This window comes from Sceloporus occidentalis, unplaced genomic scaffold (genome assembly GCF_023333645.1).
Source record: "Sceloporus occidentalis isolate IW3139 unplaced genomic scaffold, rSceOcc1.0.p SCAF_2, whole genome shotgun sequence".
Taxonomy (NCBI): Eukaryota; Metazoa; Chordata; class Lepidosauria; order Squamata; family Phrynosomatidae; genus Sceloporus; species Sceloporus occidentalis.
The window spans coordinates 117,563,043-117,585,959 of NW_028316982.1; the positions used below are offsets into that span (position 1 = coordinate 117,563,043).

Genomic DNA, 22,917 nt, shown 5'->3' on the forward strand with positions numbered 1-22,917 from the left:
TTAAAGTAATTTGGATACATTTGCTTCACATTTGGATATATTTGTTTCAATTCTAGATACATTTCCTTCAATTCTAGATACATTTGCTTCCAATAATTTTGGATACATTTGCTTCAAAGAGAAGTCCTTACTTTTTTAGGACTCATACCAATAACAGCATAAACACTGAGACAATACAGCTCTACACTGTTATAGCACTATCATTCCAATTTTACTATATGGTTATTTCTTGTGGCATTCTGGGGTTTGTAGTTTAGTGAGGCCTAAGAGCTTTCTGGTTGAAAATTCTAAATGCCCCTCCCTAAACCATAAATCCCAGAATTCCACAGGAGGCAGCCATAGTAGTAAAAGTAGATTAATAGCATAGAGAGGAAAGAAACAGCAGGAAATATTTTTCTTTAAGCTCAGAATCATGATTGCAGCCAAGAAATCAGAAGAAGACTAGGACCAAGAAGGATAGCTATGGCGGGGTACAGACCACCAGAAAGAGGCGCCTCTCTTTGCTCTGCAGCAGCACCACAGGAACCAAACTGTGTGACGCTTCTGTGCAGCAGCAAAGGAGCATTAAAAAGTGGCTCCTTTTTTGCGGCACAGTTGTGCCGCTGCAAACCTTCAAAACCGTCCTGATGGCGTTGCAGCTGTGCAGCACTGTTTGGACACTGTGCAGCTGTGACATCATAGCTGTGCATGCCTTTTGGGTAGTGCTGCACAGCTGCGACACCCTCATCACATGCTAGGGTTGCGGAGCATGTGCATGCGCCGCCCCGAGACAACCCTAGCACATCATGGGCGTGCCGCAAAGGGCCCGTCTGTACAGGGCCTATGAAAAGAACTAGACAAGAGCCTGAAGAGCAAACATATAAAACTGAATACTAACGTTAGGTTAGGTTCAGCTGAGCCATTGTATTCCCCATCACCATGTATGGATGTGAGAGCTGGATAGTGAATAAAGCAGATAGAAAGAAAATAAATGCATTTGAAATATGGTGCTGGAGAAGAGTGCTGAGGATACCATGGATGGTCAAAAAAGACTAACAAATGAGTCTTAGAACAGATAAAGCCAGAACAAGACGAGTACATTGAGACTGTCGTACCACATCATGAGAAAACATGAGTTACTAGAAAAGACAATAATGCTAAGAAGGTTAGAGGGCAGCAGAAAGAGAGGAAGACTGCATACTGGATGGATGGACTCTATCAAAAAGCACACGGCCCTGAGCTTGAATGGCTTGAATAGAGTAGCTGAGGTCTGGGGAGCTTGGAGGTTTGTTTATTTGTTACATTTTTGCCTTGTCCCTTCTGGGGGCAAGGAGGATTTGGTGGTGATGGTAGTGGTTATACGTGGCTTTCGTTTCCTGTTCCCGTTTAGGCAACAGAGTTCACTCTGAACACAATATTGGTTTGAACTTATTTTAACTTATGATTAACGCTAATTTCCAAGGCACACTGTATGTATATTACAGAGGTGCTATAATGAATTATCTGTAGAGAATCAAAACCAACAGCCTTAAACGTTAATACCAGTAATTATATGTAGCTGAAGGGCGTAAATAGGCTGAATTGCCGTGTTCAGAATTTTTCAAGTCATACAAAAAGCAGAGGTAGTAGTGCTTGACCTAAGATTTTAAATAAAAAAAGGAAAAAAAGAGGCAAAACATTTTAATTTTCCTCTGTATGACTTCAGAGAATCTCAAATTTAGCTATTCATCAGTAAAATTGATGTGATGGGGCCTCGCACTACAAAATTTTCATGCTAGATAGCATTTTGACTGCCTAGGTTCTGCCCTATGAAATCTTGGGTTCTGCTCTAAGGGATCATTTGGAACTATCAGCTAGCTAGAAAGTGCCTCTGGTGCTGCTTGCCAAACTGCAAGCCCCAGGATAACACAAAAAATTAGAATGATATTTAAAGTGGAATATAGCCAGTGTAGCATAGTGGTTTGAGCATTGGACTATGACACTGGAAACCAGGGTTCAAAGCTTTGTTTGGCTGTGGAAACCCACTGAGTGACCTTGGGCATATCACACACTCTCAGCTTCAGTAAACCTCAGCATGATAGTCTCCTTAGAGTCATCGTCAGTAAGAAATGACTTGAAGGCACATAACAATACAACACACCACTGCCTTTGTGTAGTGTGAAAGATCCTTGAAAGCAGTGGTGTTTCTAGGGAGTGTGGTAGGTGTGGACTGCACTGGGTGACACCTCAGAAGAGGGGTGACACCCAGTCAAGCCCTCCTCCTGTTGTGAGGTGAGAAGGGGTGAGCACACTCCTCCTACCTTTGCTATGGCAGAGGCTTCCACCGGAGAACAAGGATGGACAGAAAAAGCAGAAGGTTGAGCATGACCTTTGGGCTGCTGCCCGCTCCCTGGTAGCCCCCACCAGACACTAGCATCAATGCTTGGAAAAAACAGATTTACTATTACACATGGTCATTATTCTTTAAAAGTTTGTCTTCTCTAGGGAAAGTGACCCAATTTGGCTTCTTCTGACCTTTTTAGCCTAGTCCACTATCTGGAATTATCTCTAGACTTGTTTATAAAAACACTGCCTTGTTTGGATGTTATTGTTTTTCACTAATAAAGGAACTTGACTGCTTCATACAAGGCAGAGAAAATTTGAGTTTACAGATAGATGTAATATTTTTCCAAAATTAAGGAACATGCTTTTTGTGTCTCTCTTCCGAAGGGAACAACTAGAGGTCAGTCTAAGTGAGGATACTATGCAAAGAACATGGTTTCAGACCACTTCAGATGTGTCTCCCTCTCTTTGCAACATCTCAATCTCCTAATGGGGAAATCTGAAAGCTTTTAGTTGGCCTAGTAAACATAGCTCCCTTCTAAGTTGTTCGGGTAGTAATATAAATTAGTTACACATGACTATGTTTTTGTACTTGTGTGTGTTCAGGTAGCAAGAGTCTACAAGATAGGTAGACTCTTCAGAGACTGCTAGATCACTACTCCCATCAACCCTAGCCAACACAATCAATAAGTCAAGAATGCTTGGGAGCTGCTATCTGATCACCTCTTGATCACGCTTTGCTCACTTCAAGATAGGAGAATAAATCTTCCTTATGTATCTTTATGGGACAAGGCTATATTTGCCTTGCCATCTGAACTACTGCATTCTACTGGAAACAGGGAATGGTGAAAAAAGACCTATTTCTTGCAATTTCATAATATTTTCTCTTGCCATTTCTTAATATTTTTATTGGCTTTTTGAATGTATGCTTAAATAAAAGGCAAAAAGGAAAAAAATGGGAAAGGGAAAGGGGGAGTACATAAGATACGAATGTGACCTAGGCATATACATTAACATGAGTGGATCATCCAAAAATCAGTGATGGTGTATTGTGGATTTTGGATGTTATTGTACTTTACAGTATATGGCCAAAATGGCTACCACCGGATATGTTTTCGGATCATATTTTCAAAAACAATTTTTCTTAAAGTTGATGTACAGATAGACACACATTCATAAGTAACTAAATCAGAGATCTTCTGACCACTGAACAACGTATGGTGAATACTTATTCCCCCCCCCCCCAACCTTATAAAACAATTCTTTTGGGAACATTAATGCAGGAGCCAATCACACTGACTACTAATTAAATGCCAGGTCTCAAGGGACGTAATTTAAAGGTATGTGTGTCTACAAATATCAAAGATTTTCCCAACACAAAATTCATAGAATCATAACGTTGGAAGAGACCACAAGGACCATCTAGTCCAATCCCCTGCCATTCAGGAAATCTCAATCAAAGCATCCCCGACAGATGGTCATCCAGCCTCTGTTTTAAGGCCTCCAATGAAGGAGACTCCACTACACTCCAACAGAGCGTGTTCCACTGTCAAGCAGCCCTTACTGTCAGGAAGTTCCTCCTAATGTTGAGGTGGAATCTCTTTTCCTGGAGCTTGCACCCATTGCTCCAGGTCCTAGTCTCTGGAGCAGCAGAAAACAAGTTGGCTCCCTCCTCAATATGACATCCCTTCAAGTATTTAAACAGGTCTATCATACCACCTCTTAACCTTCTCTTCTCCAGACTAAACATCCCCAGCTCCCTGAGTCGTTCCTCATAGGGCATGGTTTCCAGACCCTATCTCAGCCACCCTAAAAGGAAACTTCCTTTAAATAAATCTTGTAGCAAAAAGCCAATTAGATGGTCACTCTAAGTCATAGTCAATGTGAAGACAGAAAACAAAACCATACTGAAAACTTCAGTTTTTGCTGAACAAATCTAAATATAAAGAAATTTTATATACTGGAGTGCAGTTTTCCATTGGTTGACTTGCAATCTAACTCTGTATTCAATTTAATTTAATTTGCTTAACATCAAATTTAGTATTTTCCAACCAACATTTATCAACTAGATGTTGGCTTCAGGTTCCCTGAGGATATAATTAATGCTTCCAGCACAGCATGAGTGATTGATGCTAATGGTCCATACATAGATAACAAAAGATAAAGCAAGTGTAAATATTGCCATAGTCGTGCATCCACAGGTAGCTGACAAGTGGATTGCAATACTGAAAATGGGAAGAATTCTTGATCAAGATTTTTTTTAAAAAAAGCTACATCACATTAGAAAGCAGTGCTTTCATGTTTTCATGAAACCACCAACCTTTGCATTTCATCATTCCACAATGTTGTCATTAATACACCATATTAATTCACCATGATCCAATGACAACCAGTATTTAGAGCTGCACAGAAGGAGAGGTACTGCCAGGGGAGTAGTTATGGTGTCAGCTCCTAAATAAGAATTCTGTCTCCCCAATGAATTTTTCCTTTAATTCCCAAATTTCTAGCATTGTAGTAATTTAAAAATTCAGTTGGCCATTTAGAAATATAGTGGGCCCTTTACATCTGCAAGGGTTTGGTTCCAGGACCCCCATGGGTACCAAATTCCATGGATGCTCAAATCCCATTCTATACAATGGCATGGTAAAATGGTGTCCCTTGAATAAAATGGCAAAATCAAGGATTGGTTTAGGGAATTTATATATTTTTAAAAATATTTTCAAGCCGTGGATGATTGAATGTGTGGATAAAGAATCCATGGATAAGGAAAGCCAACTGAATAGTTTAGGTATTCAAGGAAAGGGACAGGCAAAGCTGCCAAGGGAACACAAACAAAGCAAAGATAAAGACTTCTAGGTGGGAACAATTTTTAGTGTCTCACTCCACAGTGCCTTCATTTTGCTTCCCTGTACAGTATCTACACCCATTGGTACTGCTTAACCCAAATTTGTGATATACTGTTTAATCTCAGCCTAAATTAGAGCTAATTTTATTCTAATACACACACACACACACAAATCTAGTAGCAAAAAGGGCTTAAATAAATACGAAGCACCCTTTTGACAGGCAGCTATTCATCTGAGCAAGCAAAAGTATAACAGTCACCTTTTTCTCTGGAACCAAAAAGGTGTTATGTTAGGGGGCTGCAGCCAACCAGTGGAAATGTATTTCCTCAGCCACAATTTAATCAGCCAGTTATACAAAACCATGATATTGTTTGGCATGGTTGGCAGATTCTAAGAAGAAAGAAGCCAGAAGCATAACATGGATAATACCAGCCAAAAGAAAAGAGCATTGGCAGAATAGTTGAGGGAAATTTGCCCAGCATCTGCCTTGGCTTAAACCAATGCTATTAGCTCCTCGTTTTGGTAAGAATTAAAGTCCCTCTAAATGGGTGGCAGTTGGATTGAGAAATTACTAGCTGGGACTAAGGAAGCAACAGTACACCTGACTTTCTAGCCTACTTCACCCTGCGGCTCAACCTTGAAAACATGAAAATACCTGTATTCTGTGGTGCTTTTGGCCAAGAGAGAGAGAGAGAGAGACTCAAGCTCCCATTTGGATTTAGCTGAAGAATTATGTTTATAAAATACAGCAGATTATGAAAATCTGGATGCAAAAATTGCAGTTCTAAAGTGCTCCATGGTGTGCCTTGTTTGTATGTAGAATAAGCAAGGAACAGAGATGTAAAAAGAAGAAAAAGCTATGCCATCAAACAGATTTAGGGGAAGTAAAATGAAAACAGTAAGCATTTTTGTTACTGAGATCTGTAAGAGCAATTCAAATCTGAATCCAACATTGTCAAATCTGGGACAATCTAATGTTGCTTTTTTCAGATACCCCCCCCCAAAAAAAAACCCCACAAATTTTAGAATCGGATATCAAACACTTTGATCCCAACAGTACATAATACCACAGTGTATTTATATTCACCTCGCTTCAGTTAGAACTTGGATGGGAGACTACTAATGAATGCTGTAGGCCATATTTCATAGGAAGGAAGTGGCAAAACCACTTCTGATTATTCCTTGCCTAAGAAAACCCTATTAAATTCATGGGTCACCACAATACCCAATCCCACTTTACTGTATAGTACTGAAAGCCTATGTTAATTTGTCATCAAATCTTACTCTCTATAGCAGACAGTGACAGCTACAGAGGCTGTACCATTCCAGCTCCGATGTTCCAGAAAACACTGTGGAAAGGCATGGTGAAGTCTTATACAACTTCGTATGAGATGAGAATTCAAGTCCCATATCTTGACACTATTGCAGAAATTAAATGGAGGTGCACTCAATATATTCTGTAAAATCAGAATAACCATAAACATTCATACAGTATTTAGCAGACATGAGCAAGAGGTACACTAGCTACAGTATACAAGATCAACTGCATGCTCCTACTGACTTCAAGCCTCGTTCTGTATGTATGTATATAAGTATGCAATGGACATAAATCCCACCTTTCTCCCACAATAAGATTCAAGGCAGCTGCATGTAGGTTGAGAGAATAGCAATAGCAAATGCAAAAGCAATAGCCTCAAAGCAACCAGTGTAGTTCTGAATTCCCATCAAAGAGATCTTTGGAAAAGGAATAGGAAAACATCAAAACTGAAGAACAGGTGGCTATTCAGTGGCACCATTCTGCTAGTTAGCTCAGTTTTGTCACATTGTAGAAACACTGTTTTCGTCTATGTAAAGCCAATAACACAAATGCTTTAGCAAGTCTTTGTTACTTCTATCTTTTACAGACTGTTGGACAGCCACTTCCATCACACTTAGCTAATGTAGCCATGAGATAAGGAACATAGGAGTTACACATCTGGTGAGGCATATGTTTTCCTACCTTGCTCTTGTCGTCCTCTGGTATTACTTGTTCCAATGGTGCTTGTAGAAATGCTAACACAATTTCAAGTTAAAGTCACTTCCTGTTGCCAATTCCACCTTCCTCTGTCAGTTTTGGGAGGCTGATGTGTGTGCACTAAACTCAAATCTACCACTTCAGGAGGTGTCTAGAAGGAATGGATTTGGGTTGCAAGTCCCACCTATTTTAAATTTGGGCAGACAGGGAAATGTTGGGACTTGGGAAAGGCTGGAGTCATGAAAAACTCCTGATGGTCTCAGGTATCTTGTAGACCATACAATTGTCACCCCTGCAGTAATGGGACACACACCTGCTTCCTCTACTTAGGTTATATTGCATACAAGCCTAAATCAATGACACTTTGTAGATGACTTTGAGGGAAAGCATCTCTTTGCACTTTCTCCTCTGTCTGATTACTAATTAAACCTTTCTAGACAACCCATCTACATTATGGGGATAAGACTATTCACATGTCTTACAGGCAGTTTCACAGACTACCAAAACAAAATATACCACACGGCTCAAACATTTGAGTGCATTATACTCAGCTTTGCAACTTTCAGCCCTCCAGATGTTGATGAACTACTTCTTCTATCATACTTCACCCTCAGACAGCTTGTCTAAGCTTCATGGAAACTGGAATTCAACAACACCTGGAGATGCCACATGTTTCCTAAGTTTGATTTATATAAAGGCTAAAAAATACAACATTGTTGAGATATACGGGGGGAGGGAGGAGATTAAAGAAATACCTGCAGCCAAGTGCTTAGCAAGGCACTATTTTATTTGCTTTATAGTTTTCCTTTACAAACATAGTTGCTGATACTACAGTTCCAATGAAAAATGAGAACAGAGAGGTGAATAGATTTATTTTAGGACTGCAGGAGGAGCCAGAGTTAATTTGCTTTGACTAATTAGGACAGGAATTATTCTGCTCTCCTTTCTACTGATTCTAAAGTTTCCAGCAGGGCACTCTTTTAAGGATTTTAGTTTATTTTTTACTTTAGATACATCCGAGCAATGGTAGACAGAATAGTCTCACTTTTCTTTTTGCTATGCATTTCCTCAAATAGTTTATTCTTTATGCAAATCAACTGCAGCCGCCTCTCCTAACTCACATATCTGAGATCCATGACCCTGAATATCTGCAGAGGGCTGACCTCCCCTATTTTCAATGGCGCACGTGGATGGGGGCGCACCCTATTCAAGCCAATGGGACTTGAATATGAATGAGCCTCTGTTTTCATTGGGGGGGGGTCTGGAACAGAACCCCCATGGAAATGGAGGGCCAATTGTATAGCTTTGGCTTCCCTTTCCTTAATGTAAAGAAGTTTGCTATATATTACATTATCAATAATATTTTACAGTATCAAAATAAGAAAAAGGCCACAAACAATTGTGTTCCCTAAGTGATGGCTCAAATGAAATAAAATCCCTGAATTACATCTTGTAAAATACCAGATATTAGCTTGTATGGCATTATTTAGCAACAAGAAGGCTATGCTCCCTCTCTCATATGTTGTTGGGGCACAACTTCAATCATACTCCACTATAAACTATGCTGGCTAGGGAAAATGGGAATTAAAAAATAAACAGCATCTTAGGGACTACACATTCCCCATCCATGAAACAAGAAGTAATCCCAAATAACAGCATATGAAATGCCTGATCTATGTATATAGAGTTTAACTCAATTAGCACTTTATACAATTTAGAAAGGCAACTTAAGGAACAATACCCAAACAAGACTACACTAACAAAAAAGCTACCTATGTGCCAGCCAAACAGACAATTCAGCTCCTTGGTAAAAGGAGGAGCAAAGATCATATGTCAATGTGCTGCTGACTTCTAGCTCTCATAGCATCATTCTGGGAGCAGAAATAATTGCTGTTGGACTTCCCAGTCCTACTTTGGAAGAGCGGCACACCAAAACAACCACACTAAGGCATGATTCCTAGAATATCAGGTAAATTTCCCGAGGAAGAGTAAGCAGTAAGTTCATCTTCTCCAGAGTTAAAATGGTAATGTCCCCCTTCATGGTGTCTGGAAGAAGCTTATCATCTCTGATCACTAGACTACTTCCCATTCATTGTCCATTGCTTCAACTGAGTTGATGTGGACACATGCTTTCACAAAAAGGTGAAGTAACATAAGCGGTTAGCCTTCTGTGGACAAATTTTGCTGGGAAGAGCCATGCATCATTGATTTTGCTGTAGCAGTAACAACAATCTTTTTTATACATGACAATTTTAGTCTCCCAGGTATCATGGGATTTAGTAAGTTTCCATGGAATGGCTTAATGCAACCAAATGACAAACATATATTTTGAGGAAGACGTTGAGTTGCCATGTTGAATATGATAGCATAGGGCATCATCCAGACAAACCAGGTATCTGTTTAACTGCCAAAATTTCATAATTAAGATTTTAGCAAAACTGCATATACAGTGGTCCCACCACATTTGCTGGGGTTAGAGATGAAGGACCCCCATGAATGGAAAAACCACAAATAAAAAGCACTATTCTTTTTGTACATAAAAGAACACTTCTCTAGGAATCTCCAGGTCCTCCAGAGCAACTCTATTGTCAATGTCTGCTAGAGGTTGACCTTAAAATCATGTTGGCAGACTGACAAATGCCGAGAGAATTGATATCTCTAGGAACTTGTAGGCTCTCCAGCACAACTCTATGGTCAACTTCTGGAAGAGATGCGCAGAAGAACTTAGAGAGTACCAGACAGAAAATATTAATCATAATATGTAAATAATCAAATAAGCAAAAGTCAAAGCCTCAAATGTGGAAGGCGAATGGTACAGTGTTTAGCTCAAATTCATTTAACTTCCAACACCTCATAGTACATATCAGGAGAGACCCAAGCAGAGTCAATAATAAAAACAGAAATTATGCCACAACTCAGAAACATAATCTATCCAGAGTAGTTTTTCATTGGGATGAACTGGAGTATGATGGAAGAGAAGGTGGAGAAGGGGGAGATGATGATAATGATTTGCATTTGCATGCTTCCTTTCTCCCAGAGTGGGACCCAAGGTAGCTTCCAAAGAAATTAAAAGCCTTAGCAAGAAAAAATTAAAAATAATTTAAAATCCCACATTCAACAGTATAAAATAATTTAAAAATAAATAAATAAAACACATATTCTAGTCAGAAACTCCCCTGCTTACCCATTAATGTAACAATTTGAAATGGTCTGTATACTATTTCAATAAATGATTCATTCATCATTCATTAAAAGCCTGCTTAAATAAAAAGGTCTTTGCCTACTAGCATATGGAAAGTGGGGAGGGCCCTAGCCTAGCCTCTGAGAAGGTGTTCTCTCATGTCCTCACTAAGCCTACCTGTGACTGTGGAAGGACTGAGAAAAAGCCTTCTCTTGTAGATCTTAGAACTCTGGCAAATTTGTATGGAAAGATACAGTCTTTCAGATAGTCTCAACCTAAGTGCATAGGGCTTTATAGATATATACCACTTCATAAATATATAGCACTTTGAAATGTGCCCAGAAACAAAGCAGTAACAAGTACAGCTGTCTTAACAAGGGTGATATAGACTCTCCATATCTGGACATGGTCAGCATTCTGGCTGCAGCATTTTGGACCTACTGAAGTTTCCAAGCAGTTTCCAAAAGCAGTCCCACATAGAGTGTGTTACAGTAGTCCAAACAGGACGTAATCAAGGCATGTGTCACCACAGGCAGATCTGACATCTCCAGTCTTAAAAGCGATGTGTGGTGAGGTTTGGCAATGTGTGCTTAGTTGTATAATATTTCTCTTGAAGGAAAATTCTTATGCATTGCAGTTGGGCTTCTTTTATTAAATCCTAGTTGGGATGCAGTTTTAGCAGTGCCACTAGCAGGATGGGAGAGTAGCTAAGCCCCAAAGAAAGTTGAATCTATTGACAGGAACTATGGTACAGCTGCCTGTATGAAGGCTTACTGTAGAGCTGGCCAGGGAAGGGAAACAAGCACTAGCTGAATCCTATTGTACATGAAGTGAACACCTTTGGCCCTCCAGAGACTTTAAACAGATCTGAAGACCAAAAAGCCCCCACTCCTAGCTTACCATCTTCAACTGGCAACTTTCAGCCAGTAGGCCTGAAGCAACCTCTGCTCCCTCTCAATTAGGCCATTGCTCCTTTATGCTTCTCGGACACTAGCAACTCTTTTTCTTACAGTAAAACCCAAAACCTCTTCCTGCATCTTGTGAGGGAGCATGTTTGAGGTTAAAACAAACAACCCCCTGGCCAACTGGGTAAACCAACCCTTTTGAAGGTTATGGGAGATTTAGCCCATTCAGACCTCCACACAGACAGAGAAAGCAAGCACAGGCACAGTTCTTGATGGATGTGCCAACTTTGAAAGAGTTCCTTCTTTTTTCCCCCTTTCTTCTTTCCCCCCTCTCTTTCCAAAGCTCAGCTTAGAGGCTTATTTCTAAACAAGTAATTTCACAGCCGTCACTGTCAGGCAATTGATCACAGCAGTTATTCACCTGAGTTGGCTCTGTAAGCTCAGGCATGTGTTCTGTGAAACCTTCAGAAGGATGCCTTCAAACTTCTAGCCTGCTCTTGAAGTTTTACAAGCAGCAAGGTTTTAAAAATTGACAGCACTTCCCAGTGAAGGAATAAAATTCTCAGCCTCTTTCTTTTAAGACATAAAATGGCCAATAATCCTTTATCATGATGTGGGAGGAGAAAGTCCCACTGTACACCTGAACATGAGATGGGAAAGCCCCACTCAACTGTACATTGAACCACTATGTCATCCAAACCAAAGGGCCATCTACTGGTTAGAAAGTTGGTAAGTGGTCATCTGATAAGATCCCATTTGACTACAGGTAAATATTTCAAGAAGTCAAGAACGCCTTTATGTCATTGACAGCCTCCTCTTTTTATTGTGTGACTAACAGTGTTCAAAGCAGGTTGGGTGCTTTCACCAAACGTCAACCAGCTTTTCATTAGAATTTTGTGAATGGGGCAGATTGATTCCAGCCTTCTCTGGAAGAGAGTCTCGCATCTCTTTCAGATACTGTACTATATTCAATCAAGCTTCTGGATTGAAAGAAATGGAGCCTTCAAAGCATATCTTCCTGAACTTAACTCTTTTTGTTATTCTTCTAATGCATCAGCTCTTTTCATAATTTTTAAACATTTGACCATATTTGGTCTGTTAACCAAGATGCTATTTACTGTCAAATGCCTTTTTTGTCATTGGATTATAGAGCGAATTGATATAACAAAGATTCAAAGGAAAGATATGATGAGTACAGTTCCCCAACTGTATCTACCTGGCTGTGTATTCTGTCCAGCCTAGACACGAGTTATGTTCTAATACAACCTGCCTTATCAGTATTTGCTCTTAGCAAACGGCTCTATTTATTTTTCCTTAAACCTCCAGATATTTGTCCTACTTTCCATCCATTTATGCCCTTCTGACCTAACCTTGCAAAAAGGCTGTCATTTGATCTTTACAATAACTAACAAGGAAGTGCCAAACTTGGCCAGGGGCAACCTATTCCTCTTCCAATTCCACCCAATTGTACTTATGCTCTTTTGTGACACAGATAACTTTCAATGATTTGGTGAGGCATGCTTGAATGCACAGTTAAGGTGGCCATCTGTGCCGTTGAATCTTTGCACAATGCACAGTTGCTCACTGAATTTTGACTAGCTTCAAAAATATGCCAGCTTACTCTCTTCAACACCTTCACTGGTTTGCCCAACATCCCAGCACCCCCTGAAAAGAATGCCATGCCTTGGACAGACGTCTGGGTAGAAAATAGTACTGTATTTCATTTATAGAATATGTTAGTTGCATTGCCCCCCAAATGCTGGAAAAGGCTACCAAAATCAGATAAGGGAGGATCATAGCAAAGAAACTCTTATTCAAAATGGAATCCAACAGATCTAGAACTGTAACAAAAATAAAATGAAAGCAGCAACAACATCAACAACTGTGTGAAGAAAAAGTAATACAAAAACTAATCACATGTTTACTTACATTCCAGTGGCTAGTGAGAACTTACTATTGTATGCAGTGAAATGTAAGTAAATATGAGATCTACTTGCCTGCTTTTGTGATGCTGTTTCACAAATACAAGCATATAACTAAGCAGCTTCTACTTTTTCCATTGTTCTCTTTGCATATAACAATGAATAGCTGTACACATACACAAACTCTGTGTACACAATGAGTACCACAAAGGCAACTTGATAAACACTGTTTCTGTACTATATTTATTTCCCCAAGGAGGTTAATGTATACTTGTAGGTGTTCAGTGAGGCTAACGAAGTTTGCTAACCAAGTTGTGTGCCAAAAACTGTGTTGTTGCTCTTTTCAAGTTGACTCTGACTTAACAGTGACCCTATCATAAGAGGAGGTTCACTATTGCTTGCCTCTTGGCTGAGAGAGTGCAACTTGCCCAAGATCACCCAGTGGGTTTCTATGACCGAGTGTTCATTTGAACTCTTTTCTCCCTACTGAATTCCCAGTAGTTCAACACTCAAACCCATATACAAAGTCTCTGACCCACACAAATTCTGCAAGGCAAGAAGATATCTCTCTCTCTCTCTCTCTCTCTCCCCTGTTCTGTGTAATTTATTCTGATTATGCTAGACAAAGGGAGTGGCAAGGAACTACATAAAGCACTGGAGCATTACTGCCAGTTGCAGGAATTTTTTTAAATTCAGCCACCCTTTGGGCTTCTGAGATTTTGTGAGGTATGGCCCACACATTTTCAACCATTCATTTGCTCCTATAAGAACTAAAAGCTTGGTTGAAAAGGAACAGGAGATCCCTGGTCCTGTACAGAAACCGCACTGTGTTCTTTTGGGGGAGGAATATTCTTGCTCAGGTTTTTGAACACTGTAAGCAACAACTCAGTACCCCAGCTCAGTTGATTTTGTTAAATACAGAGATACATAACAACTGCTCATTTTGACATGCACACACTCTAGTGTGGGGAAACATTTGAGCAGCCAGTTGGAAACACAAACAGTGGCTTTTCTTGTAAAAATGATATTCCTGATGCTAAGCATTTAAAAAGCTCAGTTAGCACTGCAGCCACCCACAGAAAATGGCAAGAAAGGCCACATGTGTAGTGAGCACAAGACATAGAAGCGACAGAAATTGATAAAACCTTCATCACATGCCTGACACCCCATATATCAAAGCCCTAAATCTCATTCTCTGCTTGCCTCCAATTTCCATCAAAGCCTGCCAGCTGCACATTTATTGAGAAGTTTGTGATCTGACAGCCACTGTATTACCAACATTAATGATGCATCAGTCTCTAGAATTACTGGGGAAACAGTCCAATTGATTTTATTATTATACACAGTTCCTCACATTTCATTTTCTGGCAGCTTCCAACTACAATTTTGAGCAATAACCAAAACAGTTAAAAAGCCCATATGCAAATATGTCGGGACTCAAATTTGGTTGCATTGTTTTCTCTCTCTCTCTTCCTTTCTCAACATGACAGCACAGACACATGGAGACACCCCTTGTGTTGCCCATGAGTTATTGGCCCTCCACCGATTTAGTTGTGTATTGCAACACAATAAAACAAAACATGCTGCTATTTGTTTCTTTGGTCTAACAGTTTCATCAAGTATTCGAAAACAGAAAGGCAGCACAATAATTTTGACAAGAGCTCTCCAGTGTTCAGGGGCTCATACCCCATAGGAATTATCCACTAAGTACTTGTTTCCAAGTAATTGTGTTTTGGAAAGCTATGCAAATTACTCAACAGAAGTTACTAGCCCACAACTATTTTTAATAGCCTGTTCTACCCTGTAAATAAAATTATTGGCTCACATAACCTGTTAGAGGAAGAACAAAATTATTGGGCTGTGGCAAACTGAGAGTGAAGGAAAATGAAGTATAGCTGATTCCCCCCCCCCCCCCCCAAACTGAAGGCACTGAAGTGTATTCCAACAACTGGATAGGACAGGATTGTGAGCTTCAGCTCTTCTGTCTGTGATTTTCTGCTTGATTGTGCTGGCATTCAAAAAAAAATTATTGTTGCTTTCTGTGCGGAATATAATTAACTAATAGGAAAAGGCAATGGAGAAAATTAAAGGAAATACAGGTCCCAACAACATCAGGCTGATCGGCCAACATAACAAGACAGAGCATGTGCTCTGAAACCATTTTAAGTGAGGACTTTAATGTAGTCACTGGTTTATGAAGTCTGATTGAAAGAGAAAGTGGGTAGCAGAGGAAGAGGAATGTCATATGGAATATGAGGAGGTTGTGGTTAAAAATGAATGCCCTCCTCTCTGCACTAGCCAAAGGCAGTCGCAAGAGGGAAGCACTTTGCATTTCTCAAATAGAACATTATTGTTTGGTGTTTTGTTTTTTAAAATAAAACTGATAAGAGAGAATAGCATAAGTATCAATTCTGGCAAGGTAACATAAACTATAGAGGAAATGTTGGGCTTTTTTGCACAGGCCCCTGGAACGGGCCTGGCGTGTTATAAAAGGGGGTGTGATGGGAACAGAAGGTGGCACAGAATGCTGTTTACCGCACAGGAGAACGCTTCCACCACTGAAAGTTCCCATCACATTCCAGATGTGTCCCCCAGGAGATGATTTTCAGGAACGCCGATTTTCAGGAATGTTGTCTCCTGAAAATTGCCTCCTCTAGGATGCATCCAGAACGCGATGAGAACTTCTGGCGGCGGCATTCTCCTGTGCGGTAAACAGTGTTCTATGCCACCTTCCGGCCTGTGCGATAAACTCCATTGTCTCCAGGATAAATTATTTAATAGGGGCTACTGCATCTCAAAAAGGATAAGAACTGGAGAAATATGGAGAAAAGGTTACCAAAACTATCAAATTAAGCTGCTCTCATGTAAGGGAATTTTGCTGTACTTCTTTTCATGGCCTAATTTCTATTTACATGAGATTCGGTTTCCAATCCGAATTGACGAATCGAATTGCATTCATAGCATGGTTCCCATTGCATTTGCTCCTATCTGATTTTCTGGGATGGAAGCGATTCAAAATAACCCGCTTGTGGTTCCCACTGACAAAAGAATAGGTTATATTTAAACTGGTTCCTGAGGCAGATGGTTCCCACTGACAAAAGAATTGGTTCAAGTCATTTAAAACCAAATTATGAAACCAATTCCAATTCGGTTATGATTCCCACTTACAATAATTCGGTTTTGAGGAAAAGGAGCAGAAAAAATCAGTGTCTTTTTGGCACATGTTAAATGGGCAAAAAACATGACCCCCCCTTTCTGAATTCGAATTAAGCGGGAACCATGCCCGTTTAACCCGACTTGTGATCCGGGTTAAACGGTAGTGGGAATTAGGCCAAAATATAGAAAGATTACAATGCTTTCTATTTAACTTAGGAAGAAAAGAGTAAGGGGAGATATGACAGAGGTATATAAAATTATGGATGGTGGGAGAAAAAGAGAATTTCCTCTAATTGAAATTCTCACAGTATTAGTTGCAAATGATTGTGGGATATTCAGGATAGATATCTAAAAGTACTTCTTCACATAGCATATTCAGATAAGGAATTTAGTACCACATCCTACAGGAAAAACATAACTTCGGTGATTTTTTAAGAATTAGAGAAATTAATGAAAGTTAAGGCTTTCAGTAGTAACTAATCATGATGACTTTATTATCCTCAGTATCAGAGGCAATGTGCCTATTGCCTATGATGTGCACATTGCTATTACTTCTGTTGCTGAAAAGCACACACTTGAGGTGCTCTTTCACTCATGTTGTTTATGGTCGTTCTGCGGGTGTCTCATTGGCCACTGTAGGAACAGAATTCTGGACTAGATAGGCCTTTGGTCTAACCTGGTTGTTCCCAAGATGAGGTGCCAGTATCCCCAGGGGATGCAAGAAGGAAATTCAGAGGGTATGACAAAGGATGGTTTATGTTCTTGAGTCAAAAGTCATGAATCATTCACTCAGTGATCCACAGGCAGACTTGTGGATAGCAATAAGCAAGCAAGTTGCACATTTTGATAACATCATGAATGAGAAGCAGAGCAAAGAAACCACTGAATTTTATGTTCACAACTATGGTTGATTTTACAGTTTAATATTTTTCTAAACAAATTAGAATTTAATTGTTCAATTTAGATTTGTGTCTTATTATTTATTTTTTAAAGTTCAGTTTTGTTCACCTACATGGTTCATTTTGTGGTTCAAAAATCAGAAAGTAGACTTCTTAATCTTCAAATGTGATTTCACTTTTGCAGGGGGTGTGAACATTAATCAAACATTTCCTAGGGGTGTAGGGCATAGAAAGGGTTGGGAACCACGGATCTAATCCATTTCTGATGTTCTATTATTTTTATTATTAGTCAACTATGTTAGATTTTTAGAAGTCTTACTACTGAGCATTTAAACTGCAATTTCTGTAGTATCAGTCTAATGGAATTAATGTCAGGAAAACTCAGATAGTATTTTCAAAGAAAAAATTTGATGGGTGGTTTTAAAAGCTAAATCAAATAGAAATAAATCATTTTCCTACAGATTTTTTCCAAGCCACAGAAGTGCTAATCATGGCCTCTAGAAGGTAATGTGGGATGAGGGGATCTATTTCATCTCTTGTTTGCTCAACTTAACGGATGTGCTCTTAACTTCTTGGTTGTAAACTGTACCGTTATCAGTCAAGCAGGAAGTACAGATCTTGTTTCTTGTAAAAGCAAGCCAGTGTAAATTACAAATGGTAAGAGGTTGCTCTGTGTGACTTGAAATAAAAACTGCCTTTGTACCAAAAGCGATAGGAATGGAAAGTGAGGAACAACTGTTATCTTTAATAAGAATATTCTACTTGTTTAGGAGTTATGTAACAATCTTGGAAGGTATTCAAAGAAACAGATGTGGTTCAGCATAAAAAAGGTATAAGAAATCCTGTAGCACTTTTGAGACTAACAGAGAAAAATAATATCTAGCATAAAATGTCATGAACTCCAGTTCATTCTATCATGCATCTGATCAAATGGGCTGGAGTCCACAAAAACTTATGTTATAATTTTTTTATTCTCAGTTGCGTTCCAAGATGCTACAGAATTTCTTTATATAATTTTAATCCCGGGAGGTGTTCTGTGTTCTGGCTTCACTTCTGCCATAAATTTGGCTGCAGATCTCAAGCAAGGCACTCATTGAATCTTGGCTTCCCATCAACCACACTGTATAGCTTGAGGTATTGTATGTAAAATACTCTGAACATTCAAAACTGCTGTTCCTGCTGTTGTTGTTTAAAATCTATGTGAAAACGTATACAGAGACACTCCTTGAAAATTCTGGAGTATCCCCATTCACTAGAGGGGAAACACTCCAAGAGTTAAATCTATTCCTTTATGTGTATACCACTCCTCTGCAAGTTCAGAGTGGTGTATCTGGGTTTATCCTATTTTATGTTCACAGCAATTCTAAGCAACAAGGATTGGCCAAGGCAAGCTTCTTATCTGACTGAAGTATCTGAGCTGCCATGGCTGTATCCCATGGTATCTTGGGGTTTGTAATTTGGTCAGTGGCAGAGGAATTCCATGGATGATAATTCTATATGTTTCCTCCTAAACTGCAGACCCCAGGATTCCATATGACAGAACCATAGCAGTATTACAAACTATCATTGTGTAGTATGAAAGGGCTCTGGATGACATATGCAATTCATTAAACACCCAACATTAAAATGGGTACATAAAACAACTAGTAAGCTCTTCTAGTCCATCTGGGGCTCAAGTGCTACTGTCCTAAATCACCAGGATTCCCTTTTGACAAAGGGTCTTCTCTTGTTGCATGAATACTTTTTGAGTAGACTGATAAAAAGCACCCAAAGCCAAATCTTTTATTATCCCTTTACAGCTGCTGGAGTGGGGCAGTGTGTGTCTCTGTATGTGCATGCCTTCAAGTCACCTGTCAACTTATGGCAACCCCATGAATTTCATTGGGTATTATTAAGCCTAGAATACTCAGAGGTGGTTTTGCCAGTTTCCTCCTATGAAATATAGGCTAAAGCACCTAGTATTCATTGGCGGTTCTTCATCCAAATACTAACCAGAGCTGAACTTGCTTACCTTCCAAGACAGTAGCCATTAGTTTGCTTCCAACATAGTAGCCATTGTATTATTGCTGTGGAGGGGGGGGGGGTATTTTTTAAAAAACCCACCACAGACACAGAGCAAAAGGATGTCTAAATGCACACATAGTTAATATTCATGAGATCCTGCCAGCATTTGATTAGTTTCTCTCCCCTCCGCAACACACATTTGATTTATTGGATCTTTACCTAGTTCAAAAAGCAGCTGGGTGATACCTTCTGTTACCCATTTAACACAGAGAGCAGTAGAGACAAAGGAATTTGAAGCAGTCTAGAAACGTAGGGCTGAAAGGCACCTGAAGGTTATCTAATGTAACCTATGTCAGCACGTCTAGGTCACTCAGAAACCAGACACTCCTACAGAAATGCTCCAGACAACTGTGTCCCACAGAGATACCTCTAGGAATAGGGTATTAGTTATATAACCCAAGCAAATGAACCTAGTCTAGCAGGAATGCTTTTGTAGAGCAAAGGGAGCACTCTCACATGAACTTTCCCCAACTGCATCAATGGTTATTACGGTCTTCCTTGATACTTTTGAGGAGCTTGTCTTTCTTTATCTGTTCTGGGGTATGGCAAATCTGTAATTCCCAGTATTTCAGTCTCGCTTTCTCCTTCCCTACACTTTACATCTTTGAAAGTCCTGCAGCATCCTGAAATAAGAATGTCAGAGGGATCCATAGCCTAAAGGGGCAAGTCCAATATTAAAGAACTCCACAGGTTTACTTCTTCACACTAAATTGTAATGCAAAACATATGGTGAAAGACACTGGAAATGAACATACATCTGCTTGTACACACATACATAAAATATATGTAATCCCCACTGCTACCATGGAAATGTCTAGCTGGAAGACAGCAGATTTTCTATAGAACCAAGGAGTGGCTGCATGTGGCCCTTAAAATCCCCCAAATCTCCAAGTTTCTGATATTCTGAAAAAAATCCAGATGATTTTACACACACACACACACACACACACACACACACGAGAAAGAGAGAGAGAGACAGAGAGCTATACTCATTGTAAAATGCAATCTTCACCCACCCACCAGAACAAAAAAAACAAAAACAAAAAATCAGCCAAAATAGAAACATCATTTCTGGCTGCATCATATGCAATCCACTGTGGGGGGCATGCAGGGGCAAAAATTAGCCCTGCCCATTCTGCAGTTGCCCACCCCTGCGCTGAACCAACCTTCTGTTTCAAATGTGGTCAGCAAAAGGATGCTCAAGAACATGGCAACAGTTCTCCCCTTGTGCTTGACCCCACAATGGAGTCCAGAGGAATGTTGCCTCTGAGCCTAAATATCCATTCAATCACCATCACTCCCATAAAAACTGCCTGCTCCCTCTTTAAAGCTAATTAAACCAGTGGTCCTCACTGCATTTGTCACACCAAATTCTATATATTAAGGATGTGTTGCATTTCCTCATTTCTGTCCTGAATCTCATTCTAATAAATTTTCATTAGTTGTCCCCAGAGTCTAGTATTATGGCAATGGGGTGTGTGTGTCTCTCTCTAATCACTTATTTTACCCCTGTATGTTTCATAAACCACTATTACATTCATTCTTCATAATAACAATATTATTTAAGAAGTTATCCAACTTGGCTATTTGACATTAATTATAATTAAGAAATGTAAAAGCTTCCAGTACAGCAAAAGGGACCAAGGTGGGAGGTTTCTCTTTTCTCTGCATCCTGCTCCGGTCCTTTACAAGTTACTATGCACTGAAATAAGTTGACACAGACTTAAACTGGTCTGGTAATACATTATTACCTATAATAACAATAATAATTAGGCTCCTGGGAATGGACAGGAAATATATTAATTTGAATAGGAAAATGGGACTTGAGAGAAAGAGACATCCATCCTTAAAGTTTCCAAGTGTAGAATGCTGTCATGACAACCACATGTGGAAGACACCGTGTCAGGCAGAAGACATCTTATTAATGACAGCTTATGTCAAACAAACGGTTTCTTAAGAAAAGCAGCTAATTATCTAAATACACGAATTCTACAAGGACAGAAGAAATGTATTCAATGATACTTCCCATCAGTAGATTAATTTAAATCCATGTGACACTCCTATTACTCAATTTAAGTCATACAATGTTATAAACACATTAAAACAAACTTGGAAAGCAGGTCTACATTTTTTTTAAAGCCACTAGCTGCTGTGTTGCTTAAAGCCCATGCAAAGGAATCCTGCGTTCAGCCCCTTGTAATCAGAGCAGGATGGGCAACTGTGGCGCTCTGGGTGTTACTGTGTGCCATCTCATCTCTGCTCCCTTGCACTTGGATATGCTGGCAAGTGCTGATGGGAAATGTAGGTGCTGGTGAACTTCTAGAGGGCCAAAGTTGTCCACCCTTGATTTAAACTATAGGGAACATAAGAGGCCACCTTATATTAGGTCACTCTAGTAATCTATCTAGCCCATATCAAGTCCCCAGAGTCTCAAGGGAGCTCATCCTTTCTAAGCACCCTGCTGAAAGTAGTTCAATCTTACCTCAGTTCTGGTGGGAGGACATTGGCCTTTATTCAGCCAAAGAACAGCAGTCTAACGTAAGGGTACAGGGTACGCTTGGGGCTGACAGAGCTGTCCAACACTTCAGTGCCATTCATTTACTGTTTTGTCTGGCACATACTTATTACTCACCCAAACAAAGGCTGAAATCCATTAGCACTAGTGCCAATATGAAATGTGTGAGTACAGCAGCACGTGCACACAGAGGATGCCTGCTGGCGTGTGTGTCCTCAACCGGCTGCCTCTTCGCCTGACTGCTCAGTCACGTATCTTCCCAATGAAGCTGTAGTTTGGGCATTTGGAGAAGGGAGCTAACCATAATATGAAGCAAATATGAAGAAAGGAATAGCCTGGCGGCAGGTGCTAGCAAGAAACAAAGAGGAAGCGGACCTCACCAGCCTCCTTCCTCATCCTCCAACTGAGAGGGCTATCTCAGTCTGCTGAATGGTAGAGCAGCCCTGACTTACAAAGGCCTTGCTAACCCCCACTTTTCTCCTTGTATCAACAGGAAGTAATGTATTGGAAGGAACTTCCCTTTATTACACACTGCAGCTTGCTCACTTTTCTCCAAGACAGCAAAGGCTTTTGAATTCAACCGTAGATAAATGCACAAGTCTTATTATTCAGTGGACCAAAGACCTCACAACTGTCAAACTGTGCACATACAGACTTCAACTGCATATGGGTATGCAGTTTATTTGGACATTTGGTCATCATCTATAAAATCTCATGCACAGATTTTTTACTGTTATATTTTCAATTTTACAGAGGGTTTTTCTTCATAGAAAGTCTTCCTTTCTTCTCTCTCTCTCTCTCTTCCCCATTTTTTTAAAACCCCTTCTTATATTGCTCATCTACATTAGAAACAAATGGGAAGAAATACTTTCTTTTCACCATAGGTAAAGCAATAGAGTTCACAAAAAAGAGTTCCCATACCTTGGATCAAACATCAGGAAGAAGACTGCAGTCAAGAAAGAGTAAAGATATACAACTGACCACTAAAGTCAGAATCATCCAAGCCACTGCATTCCCCATCACCATGTATGGGTGCAAGAGCTGGACAGCAAAGAAAGCATATAGAAAGAAGATAAACTCATGTGAAATATGGTGCTGGAGAAGAGTTCTGAAG

The 22,917-nt window shown here is 39.8% G+C and overlaps 1 protein-coding gene across 5 annotated transcripts in view; it reads right to left on the bottom strand.

Moving 5' to 3' along the window:
* Positions 1-22,917, bottom strand: part of ZMIZ1 (zinc finger MIZ-type containing 1) — a 455,177-nt gene that overhangs the window by 386,875 nt on the left and 45,385 nt on the right. The gene's annotated exons all lie outside the window — the stretch shown is intronic.